General features: G+C 40.6%; 1 long non-coding RNA gene across 2 annotated transcripts; it reads left to right on the plus strand.

Annotated features, from left to right (window-relative positions):
* Positions 1–13,406: 13,406 nt before the first annotated feature.
* LOC140708118 (uncharacterized) lies at positions 13,407–25,548 on the plus strand. Of its 2 annotated transcripts, XR_012088261.2 has the most exons (3): positions 13,407–13,494; positions 16,840–17,364; positions 25,037–25,548. It is a non-coding gene; the product is annotated as an uncharacterized LOC140708118 (long non-coding RNA). The 2 variants fall into 2 exon arrangements; XR_012088260.2 differs by lacking the exon at positions 25,037–25,548 and having other exon boundaries at positions 16,840–24,119.
* The last annotated feature ends 1,202 nt before the right edge of the window (positions 25,549–26,750 follow it).

Here is a 26,750-nt window from a genome sequence, read left to right on the forward strand (position 1 = left end):
ATATATCCTCAGTTAATCTAAGGTTAAGTTGACATCTAAATTTGCAGTCTTTGAGAAGTACTCAAGAGTGATGGGAAAATGACCTAAGAAAGATTCTGCATCTCATTTTAAAAAATGTGTTTCTTAATTATTGCAAAAGTCAGTCTTCAACTTTTAACGGGAAGTAGAAACGTCAGTGCCCAAGAGTTCAGGGGGAGAAAAAGAACCCTAACAATTCAGCTAAAGAAAATCTAAGGGCCTTTGAAAATCTCACTGCATTCGCAGCCATTAATTAAGGCTTTGCTTCCACTTTAAATTGTTATCATGCCGCGGAGCCTGAATGATAAATTTCTCTTTTGGCAAGACAGCAGCAAGTTGAAAAGTAAAGAGGGAAGCACTAATATTTATAAGATGACGGAAGATTATTGAGACCATTTCACGATAATAGCAAAGCCAGCAGCTATCTGCCTATGTCAGAAAGAAGCCTGGATATTTTCAATATTAATGCCAGTAGCAAATGGAATCATCTTCCTAGATTAAAGTATGATGTAATTTTGTTTGAAACAGAAAAGTCAGCTGCCTCCTTTTAAGCCTTCTTCACATTCAACTTGAAAGCAGAGTTACTTCAGTCTGCAAACCAAAATGAATGGAGACGAAAACTGTAAAGGCAAAATTGAAATTAAAATAGCTATTTTAGCTCACTCTTTATTTCTGCCAAAAATAAGCCTTGTGTTTATTGATTGGTGAATAGATTTAAGTTTGGGTTTGAATGGCAGTATTGATCACAGAGTCTTATTTTAATTTTGTGCAAAATGCACCTTTAAAGCTAGAAGTACTTGCACATCTAGGAGAATGAATTCCATTGAATGGAATACAACTTACCTTCTAAGTTTGAAAATAACTAGTTGGAACCAGTTAGTTACTTGTAGTTAGCTCTCTCTTTTTCTACATGTAATCACATTGGATTATGGTTGCAATTTGATGGGTATAACCGTACTCACTTTGAAGAATAAGGTGGGATCAGACAGCTGCAAACCCATGAGCCTGATTGCACCAGGCATCGGCGGAGGGGGAGTGAGGAGCATTGGTGGTGCGGGGGGCACGGAGGGCGGTGGGGTGGTCATTTTTTTTAAAGTAACTCCCCACAAATGGATGAAAAAAATTGTGCTTTGTCGGTGCATGGGTGCAGCTTCGTGCTTCATGAGTCATCAACTTTTGATGACTCACGAACCCAGATGACTTGCCAAGATGGTGAGTTGTCCCCATCTCTATTCTCCATGGATTCATTTGGAACAACAACGCTTGTAGACAATCAAATTTGGCTACCCAAAGACATCCTGATACCAATTACAGTGAAGTAATTGATTTCTGATCACACTCTGTATAGCTGAACATTTTCACATATATTTAGAGCTCCCTCCATCTCCAAAAAGGTGGTTGCATTCAGTTTATCATTTAGGATAAACCTTACTTCTAGAATTATTTTATTTTATACTCCTCTATCTTTTCCATAACATTTAAATGTTTTGAATGCCGTGGACCAGATAATGGAGTTTATGAAAACTGTACAGCTTTTTTACTATGGTACTTAAAATGGCCACCATTTTGTTTTTTGTTCTTTGAGGTGCTTCAGGTCTTTTCATTTAATTATAAGCTGAAGCACTATGCAATAACTGTTTTCTTCCTTGAGGTCAGTATCATTAAAGCCCCTGAAAAAGCATTTGTGACCTCTGGCACTTCCATCAGTACTTTTGTCCAGTCACAGCTGGTGCCCCACGTCACTGAGGGGAGAGGCACAAGGCAGATAATTGTGTGTGGTGCCAATAAAAGCATAAGGTTGAGGGTAATTGTTTTTGACCCACACAACTACATACACACACAAAAAAAAAAATATTGTGTGCTCCAGATTCTCAAATATATGGAAGGTGTGCAAGGATTCTCTTTGTGGATAATGAGAACTAAGTTAAACAAAAAAGTAATTAAGGTGTCTTATAAGAACTCCATTGTGGATAGGTTACTTAGGCTACTACATGCTAAGTTTGCTACATGCCAAGGAGGTAGCAGTAAGGCAGAACAAAGGATATGGAGGAAGGGGTGGTAGAACTTCAATGCAAAGTGTTCTTGCGCTATTCATTATTTTCAGCACAAACGGAGCCCCTGTTAAACCATTGTTGATAGTTTGTAAATACAGATTGGATGGCCATCAATCGGATATGTTTTAGTGGCAGATTACCTGTTTCAGCAGGGAATTGGACTTGATGATTTGCAGGGTCTCTTCCAACTCTATGGTTCTAAGTCGTGATTTAACGAACCATTGTCTGTTTATTTGTTTAGAACATAATGCTACAGAAATGATCAATAATTCCAAAACTACAACAAAGATTTTCTCTGCCTTGGTTTTATCTCATGCAAAGAGCTAAAGGCTTGCGTCCAAATGATCTCAAGGACTGTGTCTCCCATTATAAGCCTGCTCAGGTGTTAAGATCATCAAAAGAGACCTTTATTTTGGTCCCACCACCTTCGCAGGTGTATTTGCTGGAGAAGGCATTTTCTGTTGTTGCTCCCATACTTCAGAACTCCTACCCACAGGAGGTCAGACTGGCCCCATCTTTGCTGTCCTTTCTGCAAGCAAGCAAGGACCTTTATATTCAGACAAACTTTTCCTCAGTAACCTGCTACCTATGTGTGATTTTTAAATCAATTGTTATGCTTTACTGCTTTGAATGCATTTTTTAGTTTTGCTTATGTTTACCATTGCTCAGAGGGGTATTTGTTTGATCCTTTTTAGCATTTGTATACTTATTTTTTAGATTTAAATATTTTCTTTTACTCATGTAAGCTGCCTTTGTATACTCAGCTTTAAACATTGTCTTTTGGTGATGAAAGTGGTCTTGGGTCCTTTTTAAGGGGTAAAAATATTTTACATAAATTAAAAAATCATGTGCAGAGTCTTGTCATCACAAGCAAAGACAACAAGACTCTTGATATCAGCAAAATCTTTGGTGTGAGTTAGCAGTGGCTCTTAAATGCAGCTGTTTTTCCCCTCTTAATGCAACTGTTTTGATGTGGCTGGCTCAGTGGTTTAATAATCAGCTGCTTTGCTGTTCAGTCTGGAACAGTTCCCATGCCATCTAGTGTTTACTTAATCTTATTGATGAATGATGTGCAAGACAGCAAAAGTATTATACATCCAATCTTATCTTTAAACATTTTCATGATGGCAGGTATCAGGGGAAATTAATTTCACACTGTTACAATTCATTAAATTTATCAGACACCCAAAAGATGAGGGTCTTCTGGGCACCAAAGAAAACAACAACAAAAAATTGGAAACCCAGATTCCAATAAAAACCAGCAACATAACACAAAAATCGTGTAAAAATTGCTACAAAACCAAGTAGATAGTAAATGCAAGTAATGAATACAACCATAAAACTACAGAACCCTTAACGGCTGAAACCAGCATCCTGAAACCACTATTAAAGGCACATTTTTTGCAATGTACTAAATGCATGGATTTTTAAAGGCACAGAAATCAATCTCCGATGATAATAAAAAGCATTCCTTCTGCTTCACCTGTCAGTTTTATTTATTGTTTCTCTTGAAGGCCACAGGAGAAAGGAATGGGACTTATGTGGGTAATTTTTTCCCTCTGTTCGGAGTTTACCAGCCAGAATCTCCAAAGTGGACCATGCATTTCCGTTTGCAGTGGGAGGGTGAGGACAAGACACGTCTACATGGCAATATGTCAGGGGCAAATGATTAATCAAATATAGCCCTCCCCCCCCCCATATTTTTGCAGTCATCTTGTTTCCAGTTACATCTCCATTTGTCAGGATGGCCCAAAACATTCTGGTGTTTAAATTGGAAGACAGTAACTGCACAGTATTCCAGCTCAGAAAACTAACTCAACTGTGAGTTCTTCCTTCCACACTGGGGAAAGGATTGTCCAGAGTTGTAGGAATTTGCTTGATTCCCTTTAAATGCGTAACAGAATTAGAGTTCTTATCTTTATCTTCTTATCCAGCAGAATTAGAGTCAGAATTTAGCTTACAAGTCTCCCTTTATTAAACCAGCCCTTCCAAAAACTAGCACTTTGTAGAAATAATATTCAGGAGGTTACCTTTAGGTAGAAAAAGGGGAAATAAGTTTTACTCACTATTCAGCAATCTTTAGAAAGGATCAGAAGCTACAAGGAAAAGGATTAAAAGTAGCAAGAGATGAATTGCTCAGCCCTAAGTGGCTGGAGAGGATCCATAGAGTGCAGAGAAGGCTTAATCTGCATCCTTCCCTGGGGATGTCTTGGAAGGAGAGAGGCTAGCAAACAAAGCAGTAAATAAGTGCAGCAAGAGGGAGAAAGAGAAGGGGTTTCTTTCAGTCTCAGGAAGAGGAGCACATCTAACTGCAAATAAACCAACATGCAAGTTAGTTTCATGAAAGAGCTCCCTCCTCCCCCATGGACCATGTGTTAGATTCACATGTGAGATTACTGATTCACCAACAAGGATTGGATCCTGCACTGCACCTGAGGGCAGGAGGCCAGCTTGCATGATGGAAGTTAGGATTCATGGTACATGTTTGACTCAAAGAGCACAGAAAGGATAGCAATCCATTAGCAGGATGGTGGGGAAGCAACATAACGGCCCTTAATGCATTCAATTTTATGCAAGCTCAGTTCTTGACTATCAATTTCATCCCTGTCATAATGAATGACACCTTTCCCTTCTCCTTGCCCTGATGATCCCTTATTACACTCGTAGCTTTTGACTAGAAGCAAGGAGATTTTAATTTTACGGCTGGGGGTGGGGTGGGGGACTACCAATCCCAGAATCCCTCAGACAGTATGGCCTGTGTCCATGTTGGGTGGAGGATTCTAGAGACTAGTCAAAAAGTATTTTCCCCCAAACTGTGTTTTTATGAGTTTATCTGTGTATTTTGTTTTGTTTCTTGCATTGTTGTTTTCTAACAGTCAAAACAAAGAGCAATCCTTCTTGGGGGTGGTGGAAATGTGCAATGAAATGTTCCTTCTCTAAATGCTTTCCATTGTATTTACTCCTTCTGTAGGAGCTTGCTTGTTTGTCTGTGTGAGTGTTGAAACCACTGACAAAGTGTTGCGTTAGAAAGGTAAAAGGCACACAAAAGTACAAAAAAAGTCAAGGTTGGACCATTTTGCTGAGAAATAATAAATGCATGATAGTCGGCCATGGCAATCTGGGTGTTGTAGTCCAAAAAAGAAACTTTTCAAGGCTGGGAATGGTATTCATGGCTGGCCAAGTTATTTTGGTAGAAAATCTCAGAAGTGATTCTTCCTAGAAGTCAAAAATAGCACAATAATGCATTTAACAACTTGTTGTCCTTTCATGACCCTTGAAACTAGCTGCTTCACTCTCTCTAATGGTGGGGTCAACCATACTTCATTTTTAAGAGCATTTCATGTCTGTTTGCCACAGGCAGCTGTGAGCAACTGCTCTAATAGAGCTCTGCAGCTAAAAGAACAAAGGAAGCAATCAGGTTTGATGACACTAGCCAATTGCACTGAGATTAAATGTACCGTAAGATCAAGAAAATGAACATCAACATTGACTCTCAGGGCCAATGCCTCTGTTATGGCAACTGCATAGAACACCAAGGATGCTGGCTAGTCTTTGAGTCCGAGTCTTTGGTACCAAATTACCGAGTCCCAAGTCGGAGTCCCTATTAAAAACAAGCATTCCCTCACCCCTGAAAAATGGGAAGGGTGAGTAGGTTACAAGTTGTGAGTCCAGTTTGAGTCATTGGAAAAAAACCCCAAGTTGACTCTGAGTCATTGAAAGAAAGAAAAAAAAAACAAGTTGAGTCCAGGTCTAGTTGCTGCTGTGACTTTACAGTGAGTCCTGCAACTCAAGTCGTTATCCTTATAAAAATCCCTGTCTTGGAAGCATCCTTGACTGAGTGCCTTGTGTGGCTGCGACACAACTTTGCTCAATGTCTCCAGTCTATACTTTCTTACCTGATGCTGCTGGGACATATTTGGCAGATCATCTCCCACCCAGATCTACCCGAATCACCCGTCATAGCCAGCAGGGACGGCTGAGGGGTCTGACGCCGAGAGAGGCTCGGAAGGAAAAAACTAGAAACTGGGCCTTCTTGGTGGTGGCCCCTCGGCTGTGGAACACCCTTCCAACAGAAATTCGGCTGGCACCCTCGCTGGGTGTTTTTAAAAGACAGTTAAAAACTTGGCTATTTAGGCAGGCCTTCCCTCCAGTCGGCTTTTTTATTTCTTCTTTCCTTATCCTACCCCATCTTTGTAATCCTTTCTTAAATTGTCTTAATTAATATAGCAATTGTATTTTTTATGATTATATATATTTTATATTGATTTATTTTATGTTGTAAGCCGCCCCGAGTAGACATGGTCTAGAGGGGTGGGGTATAAATGTAAAGTAATTAATTAATTAATTAATTAATTAATTAATTAATTAATTAATTAAATATTTGTTCGCGAGAAGCCTCATCTCCCCATATTATCCTTGCTCTCCTATGCCAAGAATAATGCACTCATTCTTCTCTGTTCTGCTCCCTCCCTGCATAAAGATTAATCAACGTTAACCTTCTAAACTCTGGGAAGAGCTATTAATGGTAAAAGGAAATGCTTCAGACTTTGCGCATTCGTGTACACCGTAGAGCAGGGTTGCACCCCTGGTAGGTTGGGAACTGCTGGCAAACCTCAGAGTGACCAGCAGCGGCTTCAGACTTCCAATTGTTTAACAGAAGTGACAAAGCAACTCTCTTAAAGACAATTTATATTGTTGCAAGTAAGCAAGGAGTAAGACTAGACTACTTTATGGAACAACCTGGAGCTCTGTCCAGTGCTGAAACTCAAGACAAATTCCTCAGCTCAGAATTCTGACTCTGAAATATTTGCATCTACCTGGTCCTGGCTTATAGATCTCAGGGTTCTAGTAAAACATAAGGTCCCAAATCCAATTGCTAATCCCATGCAGAGTAGACCCATTGACTCAATTGCTGAAAGGGTAATCAATATTGATGCAAACCCTCCTGGTTCAATGGGTGTTCAGGTCTTCTGTATCCCATTCTCTGAGAGGGAGGAATGTTGCTGAATAAGAAATCTGCTCATATGATGGTGGATGGGAAACTGAAAATTTCCTTTTGAAAGCAAAGTTGTTATGTGGTCTTTCACAAAATACCTCCCAAGGAAAATGTTATCAAAATTATTATGTTTGTTACTATAACCCCCCCTCCTTTTTTGTTTTGGTAACTAATTGCATTACTTGGTCATTTAAAGGCACACTTCAAATTAATAAAAGAGTGGAATAAAACTTGAAAGGACCTTAAAATGTCCTTAAAATTCAGGGTCTTTAAAAATGTCCTTTCAAGACAACGAAAAAGGTAACATGAAAATGTTGCTTGTTAGGAACAGGCTGTTGTTTCTATTCATAGCTTTTCCTTGGAAATATAATGGTGTTATGATATTGTGATAAAAAAAGTTACAGATAATAATGTTACATGTAATGGATAGAAACTATTCCTTTCATAAAAAATTCTGGCCTCAGGGGAGACCTGGAGCCAGACTGGCCATTAGTCAGAATGAGGCATTTGCCTCAGGTGGTGGAACACAGGGGAGGGCTGGTGGGGGTCGTGGTTAGAGTGGCCACTGCTACCCAGTCTCTGGGGACTAAGCCAGCTGCCACCACCCCAGGCTTCTTACTCCCTGCCCGTATATTCTGGTGACCCCCTCGGCTGGCTATGTGAATGAAGTCTGGTCTCTAATTACTGTGCAAGCATTATTCACATAATGGCTGATGAGTAAAATCGCCAGGATATACAGGTAGGTTGGCAGTGACAGGGAGAGAGGTTCTGCCTCCAACAGCTGCCCCCCCCGTTTCCACCAGCATCTTCTCTTCCATGCCCCCCCCCCAATGAGTTTTGAGGCAGGCAGTGATAGTGGCATGCCTCTTCCCAATTCAGAGTCTTGAAGGGCAGACCTACTACTCTGTGAGGAACATTGTATGACATCAGTCAAAATTCTTTTGGGATCTTGTTCCACACCAAGCAAAATTATGAAACTCATGGCAGCAAATTGCAGCTAATTAGCAAGAAGCTCGTTGGGTGCCTGGTTGCATACCAGACATGCAGGTTGACATGCAACCAGGCACGCTATAATACCTTCTTGATTTTATCGCCACAACTTACACAATTTCACTTACTCTGAAATAAAATCCCAATAGCATTCTGGCTTATGAGTTGGTATTTTTGACACGGCTGCTGATAAGCAAACCAATTGCTTTAGTTTAACTTCACTTACTTTTCTGTTTGTTAATATAGTGGGGTCTTGACTTAAGAACGGCTTGAGTTAAGAACATTTTGACTTAAGAACCACTCTCATAGGAAAATATTGACTTGACTTACATACTTAGATTTGAGTTAAGAACTGAAAAAAAAACCACGTGGGAGGCAGGGAAAGTGCAAAATTTGAATTTTCAGTTAACTGTTGGCCAGTGAAAAGCGTGCCTGTCTGCTTCCTCACTCCTCCCAGCGGTTAGAGAGTGGATTGGGAGTCTTCAGACTGCCTGGTACTGCCTGGACTGTATTTTCCCTGCCTTCCCTGAACCTTTCTTGACCTAAGAAAAAAAGAAACAAAATATCCCCCTCTAGTGGTCGAAGGCGGAATAGCAGCTTCCCATTAGTTTCTATGGACGGAAAAGAGCAGATACGGATCAAATGGTTTTCAATGCATTCCTATGGGAAATGCAGATTTGACCTGAGAACTTTTTGACTTGAGAACCGCCTTCCAATACGGATTAAGTTCTCAAGTCAAGACCCCTCTGTAGTCCTAAATTCTGTCTAAGCAAGACTTAGAAGACCGTTTGTCTTAGTAGTAAAAAAGATTCCAATGTCTGTTCTATTTGAAATTTTGTAGAATTCTTCCACTCCATGGTTCATTAGATGGTGGCACTGGTTCTCTATGAATAAACAGAACCTGGGAGTAGCTAACTCCATAGAATTACTTTGTTGTTTCTGGCAATTAAGTAATGTAACTATGAATTATATATTTTAGGAGTACTGTAATGAGAAATACCTACGTTACTCTGGAATAATAAGTAACAATCAGTTATTTCCACAAGTTACTTTTATGGAATGTTTTTTTCATTTGAGGAGTTTGGTAGGAAAATTTTGAATTTTCTGCTATTGTGTTTAGTTTTGCTTTCACTTGTTTATTCTAAGTATTTCCAAGGTACAATATCAGAAGTGGTCACTAAAGGGAACCAGAGATTACTTCTCTGAACTCTTCTGTCTTGTTGACATTATGTACACATTAATAACAAGAAACAAAATGAACTACATATCTGATTGTTACAATAGTAATGGCAACTTGACTGCTAAGAAATAATGAGTAAAGTAAAAAGTTCCTTTTGAAATCCAAATTCTGGGGTAAAGTCAGGGTGATCAAGTGGGCAGGCTATCATGCCTAGTATTTCTGTCTTATTCAGAGACTTCTAGGTCTTATTTGATACATCAGAGCTTCATTCTGCACACATTCCTATACAACAGAGAGCCTAAAAATGATGCATTTTTTATTCCTAAAGCAATTGTCAAGCATTGGAAATTATAAATTGCACAGTAGGTTAACATCTGAGTCCCATTAATTCAGAAGAGTAGTCCATGTGACTGTCTAATCAGATACAGGCAATTAAACTCTGTAGGATTTATAATCTTCTGCTCACATAGGCTAAACCCCACCAATATATTTGTTGTACTTTTACTATAGATCAAGAGTGGAGAATGTGCAGCCCTCCAGATGCTTTTCACTGCAGTTCCCATCAGCCAGTATAGCCAATAATGAGGGATGGTCGGAGTTCCAGTGTACTCAAACTGCGAGTGCAATCTGATCTGCAGTAATACGGAAATAACTTGATGTATAATCAATATTTAAATGGTATGCAGAGTAGTTAACTTGAGGATTGTCTCTTCAGAGTGGGGAGTATGTATCTAAATCATAAAATCTGCACCTTCTGACTTAAATGTACATTCTTTCATTCATACATTAGTAGCATTATGGTTCTGTATACACTTTCCAGACTCATTCCACATGTGTGTTTTCACATCTATATATTAGATAACCATGGTATTAAATCAAAGCTAATTTTATTCCAAATCTTGGGAAACTCTGGGCTGAGTTTAAAAGTGACCTGTTCATCTGTGACTTTCTCAAGAGTTTCTTTGCTAAATCCACAATCTTATACAGTATCTAGTTTCCCAGGAGTAAGCCCTACAGATTTCAACCAGACACAGGGTGTTACTAGATAGTCAAATTATCCCAGCCTGGATCATGCTAAACAGGGTTACTGTGATGCACACTATGTCATTTGGGATAATCTTTTTATCCAACAGGTCATTGTTAAACTGAGTACAGAGTTTATCAAGCAGACCTATTTGGCCCTTTAAAAGGGAAAAGGCCTAAATAAATAAATAAATTAAACAACCCCTTCTTGTCCCTTCCTCTCCTTCTCTGTGTTTTGCTTAAGCCACTTCATAATCAAGGGAAATTGAAAGCTTCCTCCAGGTCCCCATGGAGGGGTATAGATAGGAAGCTTTCAATTTTTTTCCCTACATGGATTATGACATCAACACTGCCTTGGGGCTTAAAAAAACTTTGTTTCCTTTTTCTCTGCCTTCATGTGGGATCAGAAGGACTCTTTCAATTTCTCAAATACTAACCTACCCTGTGCAGTTCTGGAAGTTTTTTATTTTAAAAAATCCCAATTTTCCTCATCTCTACTCATGTGTTAACTAGATAATTAATTAAAACTAGGAATTAGAGATAACATCAATGTTTTAATTGTAACTGATGTTAGCTATCTCTATCTTTATTTTAAAAGGAATGACAAAGAAAGGTATCTTTTTAAAAACTGAAGCTATCATGTTGGTAACTGTCTCTCTTCTTTTTTAAAAAAACTTGTAAGCATAACTGTGACTAATTACTTTTTAGGAGAAATGTTCAAAACCCTCAATATGCATCATAAAATATTGTGACTGAGAGACAGACTCTGAAATTATTTGCCCCATGGCAGCCAAGAAATTGCTGTTGAAGGGCAGAGTGGGTCCATTTCATATATAAAAGAAAATAATGTTCTTTATCCCTAACCTAATACAGGTGAATCAACCAAGCATAGGTTAACTGAAATAAAAAGCATAACCCTAGTCCATTAAACAAAATTGTCTTAAATCCACATTGTTTTCTGGATCAAGTAACTTGATTGGATAGCTGCTAATTTCCTTCCTCATCTTAATGAATTTAAAGCAACTGCCATAAAAATTCACACCATAAGTCTAGATACCCATAGGAAGGGTGTCCATTCTTGATACGGGGAAGGGGGGTGGAGAGATTCAGAGATGACTGTATTCTAGAACCTCTATATTGTATATGAACACATTTCCACATTTGAGATATGTCTTCCAGTTCCGAAGTAAATAGATCCATAGCTATTTATCATTTTATGTATTGATAACTTGTTAACTAGGAGTCCTCTGTGTCAAAAGAGCTTTCAGTATTTTGTTTAGCATTCATCCTTTTAAGGATCTAGGTTTGTTACAGAAATGGTACTGAATGTTTCAAATGGGAGAAAGAGAGAGGGAGAATGTCAAGAACCTCAAAGTCCTTGAAATTTAGTCAAACAGATACAGTAAGAACAAGTTCCTGGTTGTTCCATAGGGTCTGGACTAGCTTTCCAGGTGTGTTGGAATACAACTCCCACCTTCCTCAGCAAGCATGGCCCATGGACTTGATGGGCATTGTAATCCAAGAGATTTGGAAAGTGCCTAGCTGGGGAAGGCTGGACTGATCTCGGCAGGAGCAAAGGCTGACACATTAGGATTTAAATTTAAGTGCAGATCTTTTCAAACATATAGTGACCAGCTAGTGTTACAATGGAGAAGTTTTCCAGCTGCAAAGTATGTGTTCTAGCTCTGCGCCATTATGGTCCGAGGTGTGCACCTGCTTGTCTTTGAGCAAGCCTGTTTCTTGGTATGTCCTTCATTGTTTTTTTCAAGCAGGCTTTATCTATTGAAATCACCTTGCAAATTCACAGCTTAGTACAAACAATAATCACAGTCCTTTTTCATCCTGCAGCATGTTCTAAAGTAGATAATGCCTGGTACCCATAAATCATAGTTGGGGGCCAGCAACTGCTAGAAAACTGCAACTGAGGCATGAGGGTGGCTTTTTCAGCACTCTGTGAAGCTACAGTTTTCTGGAGCATAGGTTTGCAAATATCTGGGGCAAACAGACTGGGTGGTTTAGCAGCTCATTCTTAACAAGTTGCTTCTGTGATCAACAAGAGAGGGTCTGAGAGAGAACAGTCATCCTTACAGTACACGGTGAGCCCAACTACAAATGGCTAATACAGTTATTAGGACAATGTTGAAGTCAATGCTGGGAAAGATGGAAGGCAACAGGAAAAGACCAAATACAAGATGGACTGACCCCCTAAAGGAACCTCAACAGCTGATCAAGGCAGTTGGGGACAGGATATTTTGGAGATTGCTCATTCATAGAGTTGCCATAAGTCGAAGGTAACTTGGCAGCACACCACCGCTGCCACCACGACAATGTAACTGTTCAAGCCAAAGATCAAAACTCGGAAAAGATACTGCACTCCCAAGCCAACGACACCAGAGCACAGAGTGCTGTCCTCTGAAGATGCCGACCACAGAGACTGGCAAAATGTTAAGAAGAACAACCTTCAGAACACGGCCAAAGAGCCCAAAAAACCCACAACAACCATTAGATCCCGGCCGTGAAAGCCTTTGTGAATACATCGGAAAAGATCCTTTATCAACTTTCAGTGCTAGACGTTCCCACTCAACATGGCTATGTGGTCTACCTTCTCATGGGTAATCCCATCAGTCCCAGCCAATGTGGGCAATAGTGCAGGATGATGGGAAGTGATTTCCAACAATATGTGGAGGGCCACAGATAACCCATCCCTGGTTTGTGCCGGTTCAGATGATGGCCCAACAGGTGTTCTGCAGTTTGGCACCCTGCTCCCTCCAGCAAGCACCCACATGGAGGCAGCACCCCAGTTTCCCTGTCTCGTCTCCTCTGGGCTCTGCCTCTGAGTGGCCACCCACTGGAGGGGCCGAGTTAAAAAATCACAGAACACTCTTTGGGCCGTCATCCAGACTGGCATGAACCACCAAACCAGGGGTTGGTGCCCATCTCTACGTAGTTCCTTAGCTTTGCTAGAGATTATGTGTGACAGAGTATGCTGCTTTCTAATTTGGACAGCATGAATATAGTTGCAATGAATGATCAACATGTTGAACATGTGGTGTATGCTTATGTATTTATTATACTCTAAAATCTAATAACCAAAATTTATTTTGTCACAAGCCTAGCTGATGATTATATTCCAACTCTCTCTGCAGGAGGATGTTACAGCATACATTCTGCTTGATTTCAGATAACTGATGTGACGTATTGGCTATAATCTAGTGTATCCCCCACCAGCAAAGGTACTTGGGCTACTTTTTTTCAACTGTGTGCAAGTTGTGATCTAGGTGCAAGTCTGCTGCCTATAAAATAACGGGCAGATTGAAAAGGATTGGGTAAATATAAGTTGAGCTGGCTTGTTTCTGAGCTGTTTTTATTATGTTGGCTTGCACTCCGAGCAATAGTATTAGAATTAATTGCCCATTGGGAGCTGAACAACATCATGCCGCTGGCCTGTTAGGAACTGCCGGAGTGCTATGTGCTATGCTTAATTTGCATTCACAGCATGCTTCATAATAATTCCCCAAGAATTCACACTGTGAGTGTGGATGAGACACAGAGCAGATCTGGAGGCTGGGTTGTAAACACTTGCATGCAAACCCCCCCCCTCCAAAGAAAAACAGACCCTCTACTACTTAGTCTAATTTAGGAGGTCCAGAGTCTCCTGGAAATTATAAATTGTACTTGCTTCTTTATCTGTTTGTCAGTATGGGAGACATTACTGTACACAGAAAACAATCTGATGCTGGAGAGATACACTTTTGGGGACACAGCAGAAAGCGATATATGGTAGCTTTGTTCTGCTTTCCATCTTCAGAATTCTCCTCAATGCCTTCGTAAGCTTCCATGTATAACCTAAGTAAGACGTTACCCTTTTAAAAAATTAATAAATTTTCATCCTTAGGCAACGGGGTGTGGGCAGGGTTTATAGGAAGTGGAATAGAGCAAACTATTGGACCAGGTTGCCTATTCAGTCCTGACTCTTTAAACACCCAGAAGGATCTGCTGGTCCCACCCTCAAGCCACAAGAGCCTCTGGACACAAATCTGCTGATGAATTCTGTTCCCTCAAAAGTTTTGGTTAAGCAGTCAGTCAAGCAGTGTGCTTCTCCCTACAAGACAAGACAGGCCCTGCCCTCTGACTAACAATCTGCAGGACTCAACATAAAAGACAAGGTAGATGAGGAGGGAAGATGAAAACAAACAAAATGGGGCACCCCCCCCCCCGTTACAGCCATTCAGGGTGAGGAGGATCCAGAGAGAGAGAGAGAGAGAATATGGAGTATTTCCAATCCCCAGCTGCCCAGCTGCTACAGCCTGATAGAAACAACTGTTGTGTTTTGCTCCCAAGCTAATAGAGACCCAACATAATTAAGGGCAGTGTGCAGAGTGCATGCTTTTCCTTGACAATGTGTAGTTTTTTCATTTATTAAATTCATTTCCTACCTTCCTTCATTGATGGCAATCAGGATTCTGAACACACAGATCAATCAGCTCTCCTCACCCCCCCCCCACTCTGAGCTGTTTTGTTTACCACATAATTCCCTCATCATAAGTCTTTTGGCCAGGTCTGTATCACTGAGATTCACTTTGCTCCTCTCAGCTGCTATATTTAGAAGAAGAAACATATTCCAAAGGCAGCAAGGCTGGCTTTGTGACTGAACCCCTTCAGTACCATCCAAGTGCTGAAGCTATGTCATGTTCTCTATACTTTCTTGAGTGAGGAGAAATTTCAGGAATGCTGAACTTACTGCTCCTTAATGTCCCAGGAAAGGAAGTCGGTGGAGGCTTATGGCCTTTTGGTAATTTTTGAGTTTAACTACAAACATAATCAGTAAAATCCGATACCAGATTAGATTTTCAGCTACTGCACCCTATGTTTATAGAACCCAAACTGAGCTATTGATCTCTCTCTCTAACTTCCAGCTGGAAGAAAAACTGCAGTCTGTTCCCTTTTACTCCCTGTAAAGATACCTAGTTCACATCATCTTCAGCTGCAAAAGGAAAAAAAAATACACCCCAATGCCCAGACCTAAGGAAGATTCAGGTTTTCTACATAGTCACCCAGAAATCTCACTAAGGCCTAGTTGTAGGCATCCTTCAGTATCGAGAGACTACGGTAACGTGCTCTGAATATAGGTCTTGGAACAGCATCTAGTGTGGCTGAGGCCAATTCGAGAGTGACAATCCCTTCCACACTGAAGACAAATACATTCTGTCCCCTGTCCAGCTCCCTGATTTTGCTGGTTTCGTGACTGCCTCTTTGCCTCGGCCTGCTGGACAAGTGTCTCTTCAAACTGGGAGAGGCCATGCTGCACTGCTTGCCTCCAGGCTGAATGCTCAGATGTCAAGGTTTCCCATCTGTTGAGGTCCATTCCTAAGGCCTTCTGGTCCCGCTTGAAGATATCCTTGTACTGCAGCTGTGGTCTCCCTCTGGGGTGCTTTCCCTGCACTAATTCTCCAGTTACTAATTCTCTAGTTAAACAGTCAAAAAAAAAAAACTTGGGCATTGACCTGTGTTAAAAACTGTATTGAGTTTCACGTTCACACTATGAATTCCAAAGTGCATATTTAATTTCATCTGTGATTATTTTCTTAGGGGGCAAGTTAAATAAACGGCCATGAGAAGGCTGTTTATATCAGCACACTGTTTTCTTAACGAAGTTAGGCTCATGTGATTGTTACAGCCAGTTTTAAATGAGAGCATTTCAATTACTCAGTAGGAATGCAGGAAATGACTAAAAACCATGTGACTTCAGTAGGTTAAAATTAAAATGCTACATATTGTGGGGTTTTTTTGAGAAATGTAGACAGGCTCTGACATAGTGATGCCATCAACCTTAGCCACCATAGCAATTGTTGAGGGAAAATGGAAGTTGTAGTCCAACAACATCTGGAAGGCCACAAATTCCTACATAGAATTACACTGTATGATTCATTTTGATAGAGCATAACCAGTTTAGCCTTCCAGTTCCCAAGAGTTTTCCCCCCAAGTGCTTTTGTTCCATCTCCCCTTATGTCATTTGGTGCTGAAAAGGTCCAGGATTTACTGGGATTTGCATCCAAACCTTTTTTTCAATCCACTGCTCTCCTCTCTGAGAAATATATTCCTCTGCTATTGCTTCCCTGCCCTCTGAGCCCCCTTTTACACTACAAATGGAAAGCACAAAAATTCTACCACATCCACATCCTTGTTTTTCAGAAGGAACAAAATGAAACAAAGTCATGAAAACCAAAAAGGGATTGTACAGAACAAGATAACAACCACATAATGTGAATGGTGTGAAAAATACCAATAATGGCAGTGCAGAACCTGGTTTGTTGTGCTTTGAAACAGATTGTATATTCAATATACACTAGAAATTGTTGTCTCTGAAAATGCCATAAATTCTTTGGGCTGAAATGCATTGGGCAGGTTTTAAACTGCAGTAAATCTACATCTATTTTGTAAACCCTGAGACTTTGACCTCTCTTTCACAATTTGATGTATTGGAAGATTCCAGTTTCTTTTTGTTTGTTTTCATCTGGGAAAGCCCCAAGCCTCTCTGAATTGCTGCTTATGCCAGTCCCCTGTCTTGTTCTTTCTAGCTCGTCTCAGTATGTGATGAAGACAGGAGAAAAGAATAAATCAGCAAAGATCAAGACACACTGCCTTCCTGTTACATTGGCCTGTGATACTACTTGTCAAGCTATGAGAACTTTGTGGGCTGTGAGGGTGTCTGATAGCTAAGGGTTAATAGTCACCATTTAAGCAAGGAGATCAACTCACTGAAGAAACATCTCCTCAGGTGTGCCCTACTGTCTGGGAGAAATAATGGAGACCCACCAGGTTGTGTTCAAGGACACATTTTGTTCCTTCCCACCATAGTCAATTAATGAAGTGAAATCATCTGAGGAGCTGGGAGGGGCGAATTTGATAGGAAAAGTTACTTTTAAAGGATGGAGTTACCATCCAGAATGTTTTGTGTTTCTAGTCTTGTGATTGGTGAACATTAGGGTGATAATGGGATACAAGGATGGCAAGAAGACACAAAGAGAAAGACTATACCAGACCTTCTCTCGTGAAACCAGGTTCTTCTGCTGTGTCATAACTTAGGGATGAGATTCATGTTTGTGAGTATTAAAAGTATCTTAGTGAGTTGTTTTTTATTTTACTGGGGAGTTTTACTCCATATGTTCTTAAATGTTATCATGCCTAAAATGCTTTTTACATTTTGCTTAGTGAGTATGTTTCTTCTGCTTCTTTTGTTTTGGCCACCTGTGACATATTACTGAACCTTTGTTTATTTGTTTTATTTATGTATTTTATTTATTTATTTATTTGTGAAAATGCTTTTGCTTTTTTTAAAAATGCATTCCTAAAATGAACCTTTTTCTTTGTGTTTTGTCCAATTGTAGTTTGTGGATGGTGTGATGGAAAAGGTGCCTTGGCCAAAGTGGCACAGTTTAATTTTTGTGGGTATCTTGTTGTCTGCTTCATCTGGTTGGTGCAAAGCCTCAACAGAGACAACTAGGAGAGCTTTCCCTTACTCTTTCAGGACTCTGACAGGAGAGTCAGACGTGTAACTAGGTAGGAAGATTTCCCTTAGCCTCAACACGTTGACCCCCCGAGACCCCACCCACCCTGGGTCAAAGGGCAGCATGGTTGAGTGGTCTGTTTGTGGTCCCTTCCATTTGGCCAGAACTGTGATTCTACCAAAACTACTGTCTTAAAAAACAGGCTCTGGTCTGTAGTTCATGGGTGCTCCATGGGACATGGAGCGAAAACATGAATAGGAACATCTGATCAAGCATATCTTCTCTTTGTTTCCTGAGTAAATGACAACTGATTATACACTTGGTACATTCCCAAACAGTCCTTTAGTTTAGCTGTAATAGAGATGAAAAGATGTTATATAATCTAATAGGAAAAAGGGGTTATTCAGTCAGTTACAGTGAAATTGAAAAGGTGCAGGTTTCATCTTCCTGTGATCCAGTTTTAGGGCCATTTAAGGTACCATCTGGGCAATAATCAGGATTGCTTCCAGACTACCCCTTCATTTATAAAGAATATGCAGTCTGTAGTCAGAAGTTAGAGAGAATTCCAGTACTTGGATGAAAGACTCTTGCTATAATGAAAGGAATCCATCTACCTTTGAAGTTAAGAAGTTAATATTTAAAGTGATCCAATATAGTTACCTGGTTAGTACACCTACGTCACCCATCTAGATGTTGATCATATCTAAAAATTGACCAGGTTGGCTGTTAATGTAAGGAAGGGCCCAAGGGACAAAAAATATTTAGAGGTTCACAGGATCATAAATTCCTGATCTGCAGGGAGAAATTACACCATCAGTTTTAATTTATATGCTGCTTTCCCAATATATGTTCAGTGCAAAAAGAGCAATATAAAACCTGAAATGAATTTAAGCACAAGACTGCTGTCATATATCACTAGTATAAAAACAGCCAGAATATTTCATTTATACAAACATAACACTGTAACATTTCATCTACAGAACAGTTTGCTGATGAAATAGAATTAGATCTGAAGTGTCTCGTTAGATGAGGTACCGATTCTGTATCTGGAAACAGTGTACCCTTGAGAGGGGAAGTCTTTCTGTTTATTCTGAGAGGAACTTTCCTTTGTTCACGTTTCACAAATGAACTTCCTTGTGTTTTATGTTTGTGAATTGAGGCAAGTGAGAGATACTATGGTTTTGTTCGCATGTCTGATGTAAGGATTTATATTTCACGATGTCTTGTCCTTAGCCAGTATACAGTATAAGGAAAAAAACTTGTTTTGCACTGATGTCTAAAGAGATTCCCATGGGGTTTCTCACCTCTTTTTGCACAAGGCGATGAAAGCATGTGAAGCATCTGCAGTTTTCTTGCACAAGATGACATCCTATCAAAGTCTTACCTGGAGCATCATTTTGTAGTAGCTCTACTAGATATGTTGTTGCCCTATTGTTTTCTGAACAGAAAAAAGAGCTCTGAGCTACATGGAATACATTTCTATCTTGCACGAACCAGAACAAGGCCTCTTCAAAAGCTATACTGAAATTGTTTTTCAGGTACAATATCCATCCATATATCTGCCAAAGCCTACCAATGTCCCCCCTGGGATTTGCATAGCTTAGAAGGTAAAACTCTAAGAGGAGCGAACAGGCAGTTGCCTTAAAGGGTGATTGCTCCTGTAAACCAGTGCTTTCCACAAAAAAAATGAGCTATCTGTGTATTTCACAGAAAGAGAATCTGTTGAAGGCAGGAATAATGAACAAGAGAGATTGAAAATGGAAGCATTTTTAAAATGCAATTCTAAAAATAGCACTCTTCACAGTTCAGAATGGGTGAGATGATCTTTTGCCTGTTTCCTGGGCTTGCCTTCACTTTATCCGTGCTCTTTGCTTTTATGATGCTGCACAACAGCACAGTAACCAGGCATTAATGTAATTGGTGGGTCTGATTGAAGGTAATTGTGGAATTGGAATTCCAAATTCATGAACAGCTAATAGATGGCTGTAGGCTTGCTTAGAAACAGAACCTTGAGGAAGGTGATGAGGAAGGCATCTTTAGCTGCAATCCCATTGAATTCCCTATAATCCTCCAAGATGGACTTAACCTCTTTAGATATTTCATTACACCCACAGTTGTTCCTGTTAATCTCAATTCTGGAGCAGAGCTTGAAGAAGTTACTTTTATACTTTTGTAGAACACAGTTCACAGCATTCCCTAGCTAATGAAGAGTGCTATTGTTAGAATACTGGCTGCAGGATGACAGGAGTTGTATTCCATAAAAGTAAATTTTCCAAGCCCCTTTCTGGAATAAGCAAATGTAGCATCAGGCTGCGCATGTGCAAAAGAGCCATTCTCATGTGCTCATATTGGGAACAATTTAACCATCATAGAACATTTTTATTTACTTTTTTAAAATATAGTAGCCTATAAATATCTTCTATCTGGCTGCCAGATGCTAGAGCCGGACTCCCAGCAGAACACAGCAAAGGAATAAAACTGAGATTGACCCCAGAACAATCAGGAGTCTGATGGTGGTGGAGGAGGAGTAAGCAAAAGTGTCTAGTGTAGGAAGAGATAAAACCAAACGGAGATCAAGGAGACAAAGGCAGAAACGTTATGTATTAGGGGAGTTTCTCAGCATCCTTCAAGGCAGGCAAGACCAAGCAAAGGACACTCGTAGGCAAACAGAAGAAAGTAAAAGTAAACAAGGATCATGGAAGGAAGAGACACTACCGTGATAATGCCCTGCAAAGTGTGCACAGTATTTGTTTTTGTGCCGGAGATTAACATAGCAAATGCACATGTAGCAAGTGGGAAATGGTTGCACGGTTGGAAAGGAAAGTGAGAGAACCAGAGCAGCGAGTGGCCACATTTAAAACTGTAAGAGAAGATGAAGACTATATAGATAGAACTCTTGAGCAGCAGCTGCAGCCAAGGGAGATACTGGAGGTGGAAGAACAGCAGGATAAAGCAGAGGAGGAGAATGCTGGGGAGAGGATCAATGTAGTTGAAGAAGAAGCATGGGAAAGAGTCACATTTAGGAGCAAAAGAAGGAGATGACACTCTTCACCAGTGGAATTGCAAGACCACATTTAAGATTCTTGAGGAGTTTGGCAGACAGCATGCAGGAGAAGACATACAGGGATCCCACAGGAGAACACGAGAGAAATGAAATTCAGCCAAGAAGAGTCGCTGAATCCTCACATAATAAAGAGCTCAAGTTATAGGAAGCCAGCTTTCAACTGCATATCCTAACTGTTAAAGTAGTACAACAATGGAACCACTTACCATGGGAGGTGGTAAGTGCTCTGACATTGGAGGCATTCAAGAGAAAATTGGGCAACCATCTGTCAGATCTGCTTTGATTTGTATTCCTGCATTGAGCAGGAGGTTGGACTAGATGGCCTTATAGGCCCCTTCCAACTTCATTATTCTATGATTCTATGGATAGGGAAGAGCTGTTGACTAATGACTTCATGCCCTGCTTGGAAACCTCCCAGAAGCATCTGAGTGGACAATGCTGGAGACAGGATGCTAAGCTAGATCAACAATGTCCTGATTCAGCAAGCACCCTTTATGTTCTTAATCTCATCCTAGACTTCATTTTCTGCTCCACTGAGTGGCCCCATCACAGCGATTTCAAATTTACCATGAAATAGCTTTAGCATTCCAGTTGGTCAAAACAGTCTGCATTACTAAGTTGTTATCCCAGAGTTTATTTTGCAATATTGGCAAGCCTTTTTATGTTGCTGGAAATATTGGGAAAACCTTTTTTATTGTAGTGTGACGAATGAGCTTCCACTGTGAAACAGTTTCTCACTCCTTGTCACTGTAAATTCATATTCATGGTCTTAAAAATGCCCACTCAGTATGTTATGGTTTGGGACTGTGGAAGAATGTTCTGTGTGTGTGGACAGGTACTGGTGGACTAGAGATTCCTAATTTATGGCCTGCTAAAAATAGGTGTTCTCTAGAGCATCAGAATTCTCACACATTGTACCAGTACTTCCAAAGGACAAAAATAAATCAGAGCTCATTGAACTGGACTCTCCTGATAATTCCCTCTATTTCCTGTGTTCAGGTGTCCGTGCCTGTCTTGTGTAAAATGACACCATCCATGTAGATAAGGTACCAATAGAGCTGAGGTGTGTAGAAATGCAAGAGGGAGGATGACAGAGAAAGATGGCGACAGAGGTAGTGCCACACAAGAACCCCCAAGAGAGATTGGCCAGTAATCCAGAGATGTGGAATCCTGACAAATGCTTGTGGAGAAGAATTGAACAAGGTGGGAGAGGGCAAATGGAAGGGAGTCACATAGAGTAGAGCATGGCTGATTGACTAGAACAGTGGACAAGGGCACTTCACGCAGCAACATTTAGTTCCGAGTCCTATGCGTAGATGTCTGTTGCTCAATTCCATCATTTTATTATGGAAAGTCAGTTAACTTCCAGTATCAGGAGAACTGTGTATCCATGTGCAATTACCCAGGTTCTCTGTTATCTTGGCTGCTTTTCCATCACAACTTTGCTCAGTCATGTGGCTTCCCAGCAAGAGGTGCTAGGAGCTGTTATTTGTCAGATCAATAGATGTCCTGATCTTCTTGCTAAACTGCCATCCCTGCATGATTTCTTCTGGTTAACCAGATAGTGACATTTTCACACATCTCGGGGATTTGAACTTTTCTCAACTCTTTATCCGAATGCCTTGTCATGTAAATAGAAAGCACTGGTGCAAGGGGGTTTCACACCTACCTACCTCTCCCCCCCACCCCATGATGAAAAGAGAGATTTGTAGAAGTCAGAAAAGATGGTTTTGCAATGTGAATGAGAAAAGCATTCTAGCCATGTAGGCTTTGGAACCACAAACCACCACTCCCAGCCTGTTTTGGCAGCATAATCCTCTATGTTTTCAGTGGAACTTACTGCCAGGGCTGGAGTTAAGCAGAGTGTTTTGTATTGATTACCACTGGAGATAAAATAACTGGAACCAGCACTTGGGAAAGAATTATCAAGTGAGAGAGAGACTGATGAGAAAATATATACATATGTTTAAAACCCATCTCAATTGACTCAATATAAGCCAAGGTTTCTTAGGCCATTATCAGATATAAAATATTGTGTTGTATCTGCTGTATTCCCAGCTATATTTCCTTACTAACAAGTGCCATCTCGCAAGCCCCTCTGGTTATTAGAGATACTCCTTATTATGTTGTTCCAACTCTTTGTAGCCTGGGATTAATGTATCTATCCCATCATTCTCAATGTTTACAGAACACTGCTACCTGGGAGGAGAACTGAATATCAACAGGGGCCTTAAAGGTTATTGCCAGGTCAACAACTTGTCTCAAATACTGTGCCATGTAGTCCCACTCATGTTCAAGGTAGTGGACTTATCAAGAAAAGCTCAGATTAAAATACAGCAGCTAGTGTTTAAGGTGACACTAGCTGCTGTATTTTACTTTTTTTTCTTTTATTTTGCCTGGTACATTTCCCAAATCACACACCTTACAAGGTTGGCTTGTAACTCTCAACACTCCACAACATTTACTGATGAATGATGGGAATCATAGTCTAAGACATCTGAAGGTGGTACCTGTTTGGGGTCTTCCCGGTCCTTTTTAAAGATGTCAGGAGACTGAAGTCAGGACTCTTCGCATGCGGAACATGTGTTCCACCAAATACGTCTCAACTCTTCTCAATAAATCAAGACACGTTTTTATATTAACATCTTGTTTTCCTCTTCCGATCACTAATTATCATAGTATTGATGGCTACCCAATTCTCTGATGAGCTGAATCTTATTTCTGAAACAGCAGAAAGACAAGCGATGGCTGGAACAGTAGAGCAATCAATGTCTCCCCATCATTATGTGTGGTGTACAACCAACAGAGACATGATGATAAATAAATTAGAAGTGGTGATGATGATCAATTATAATAATAAGGCAATTCCACCTTATAGCAATCTTTCTCAGGATTTTCTAGGTATAAAGCGTTTTACCATTCTTCTCTGGTGGGGGCATTTCTGAGACTGTTTAGCTTGCCCAAGAGCATCGAAGCTGGCTGTTCTCCCAGAAAGCACAGTGGGGAACCAAACTCCCAAACCATCCTCTGCAGCTAGATGCTCCTGCTCAATGAGCTATGCAGCCAGATGATGATGATAAACTTGATGCCAAGTAAATTGGAAACCACATCAAAATTTTAAAAAAGTAATAAAAAGGGCCTAATTTTCACATACGCCCCATTTAAACACTGTAGTGCAGTCTGAGTGATATGTGAGTGGGGGCAGGAAGCAGCAAAAGCCAAACAGAAAAGGTCCAGCCCTTTTTGCTCCAAAAACCCACATCCTGTGTTCTGGTTTATCATCCCAAAGCCAAACCAAAAGAGGCAGAAGATACCTTGGATCAGACCAAAAGCCTGCCTAGTCATCGGTACAGAGAAAGCTGCCTTATACTTGGTTGGTTCCTCTCTAGGCTAACATTGCGGACACTGGCTAGCCAATATTCATCCTACCTGGAGATGTCAGCTGATTGAACTTCTACCACTGAGTTGAGATCTCAACAATATACTGTTACTAAACCAGGACAAGATGGGGGTCCCTAGTGTCTGATGGTTGGGGGGCTCCTTTTTCCTGGAGGGGGGTCACTCTCTGCCAAGGATGAGCTTTTTAGCTTGGACATTCTTTTGGACCTAACATTATCAATGGAGTCCCAGGTCTGGGACCTCAATAGCTAGCAGAACACCTCTTCCAATGAGATCTGCCCAACCCACTCAGTCATCTCAGGCTGGATGGTTGAGGTCCTTGATTCCTAAAAGGCCCGGAAGGAGAAGACTAGGAGCCAGGCCTTCTCTGTGGTTGCACTGCATTTCTGGAATAACCTCCCACCTGAAATTCACCTGGCCCCCCACACTGGGGATTCTGAAGAGATATCTTGAAATGGGCAATATCCACAGGCCTTCCGAGGCTTTACATCTACACAGCACAGAGGTCAACTCAGCACTTAAGTCACCAATTTTGCTTTCTTGCTTTTATTAATAGTTTTATGTTGCTGTTGTTTTTAGTTAATTGATTATATGTTTGGTTGTTGTGGGTTTTTCTTTGGCCATGTTCATTAGATCCTGGCTGTGAAAGCCTTCGCGAAGAGATTATATGTTTATTTAATTTTGAGTAGTTTGATTTCATGTTTTTCCTTTTGTTGTGAACCACCCAGAGTGGCCCAGGTAGGTAGATGGGTGGTATATAAATTGAATAAATAAATAAAATAAAATATATATTGTTGACCACAGCAGCCAACTGATTGCCTTATGGGAATCCCCACTACCTACCTCAAGTTCCCGCAGCTGACAGGGGATATTGGTGCAACATATAGCTATCACAACTTGCGGCTCTTTATCACTTTCCTGTGCTTGGGCTGATGAGACTTCTGCAGACATGGACATTACAGTATTTTGCTGCCACTGCCTCTTCTGCTTCCTTCCTCTCCTACCAGAGACTAGAAGACATCAAGGCCATTTTAACTTTGCATATGGTAGCTCTCCAACAAGGATGTTGTGTTGCACCCAAGCTAATCTTTAAGGTTTTCCAGCCATTTTCCTCCCATTCTGCACTTCTCTTGTTTATTTAAACTTGAATGATCAGCTGTAACAATACGTTATGTTCTTTCTCTGTATATGAATGAAATATTATTATGGTATTTTATGTTTTCTGATTTGTTGGCTTTTGTTCATTCACTTTGAGACATCTTCATTGGTCACCTTCTGCATCCAATAAATTCTTACCAATCTGTCTTCAATCCAGATTTTCAAATTCTTCTGTCTTTTTTTCTGGACAGTGAAACTGAAATACGTAGCACTGTACAATGTACATCTTCAGTGCCAGTTTTACATTTCAGCTTCATATTATCTTTCAAATCTTTAAAAAAAAAGTTACTCTAACCCATCTGTATTCTATTTTTTATTGTGTGTCTGGAGAAAGGTTTTGAACCCTCTCTGATTCCGAAATTTAAACCCATCTCATCTCTAGCTGCTATTAGGTAAGGAGCAGTAGAGATAAATACATGATTCTCCTCTTCCCTTGCTGTGGCTAAGCCACTTGCAGGTGAAGAAGATGAGGTAGGACCGGGTCAAATACTGCAGGGTTTGCTTTGCTTATTAAATGGGTGCATTCAAAGTATTTTTTGTTGTTGTTGACCACATGATGCAATGGCTGCCCAGCCCTTTTTGCTCCCAAAGTGTTTTTTTCTCTGCTGCTAAAGGCCTTTGACTTTTTCAAGCTGGAATGATTTAGATGGGCTTTTCCCCACACGGTTAATTGTGATCTGTTCTCGTAAGGGGGGCACATCTGTGGGTGGTGTTTGGGTGATGTAAGCAGTTGGGAGCATAATGTTTAGGGTCAGGGAATGGCACCCCTACTTTCTTTCCTCTCTCCCAATTGTCCTCTGAAATGTTTTCTGCTGCTAATATTTCTTACCTATATGAGTTTGGCACTAGATCACCTTATCACTGGGTCATTGTTATTATTATTACCTGTATTTAAAAGAATCAGCAGAAGCAGGAACAGAGGAAGGAAGGAAAGAAAGGGGGCTGTGGGTTCAAATTCAAGTTGCATCCTGTATGACTGATGAACTCCCATATCAATCCGCAGTACCTGTGTGAACACTGACTGCGATTTCAAAAGTAATACAGGCTGCGACTCAAATCGCACCAAAACCGAACGGCTGTGGTTCAGCTTTCCAGTGCAGTCACTGGAAGGAAACGCCACATTGGATGATAAACCCTCTTCCAGTGCAGGGGCCCCAATCCAAACCCTAAACCCTAAACCTCCCCAAACACTATTTTTAGAACCACAGGAGAAAGATGGGCAAGCCATTATGTTGTAAGCCGCCTAGAGTGGTCGTATAGACCAGATGGGTGGGGTATAAATCAAATAAATAAATAAATAAATTTCCCTGAAATGCCTGGCTCTGCACATGCTCAGAGGCACGCTCTCTTCCCCCTTTTC

Source organism: Pogona vitticeps, chromosome 6 (genome assembly GCF_051106095.1).
Source record: "Pogona vitticeps strain Pit_001003342236 chromosome 6, PviZW2.1, whole genome shotgun sequence".
Lineage (NCBI taxonomy): Eukaryota > Metazoa > Chordata > Lepidosauria > Squamata > Agamidae > Pogona > Pogona vitticeps.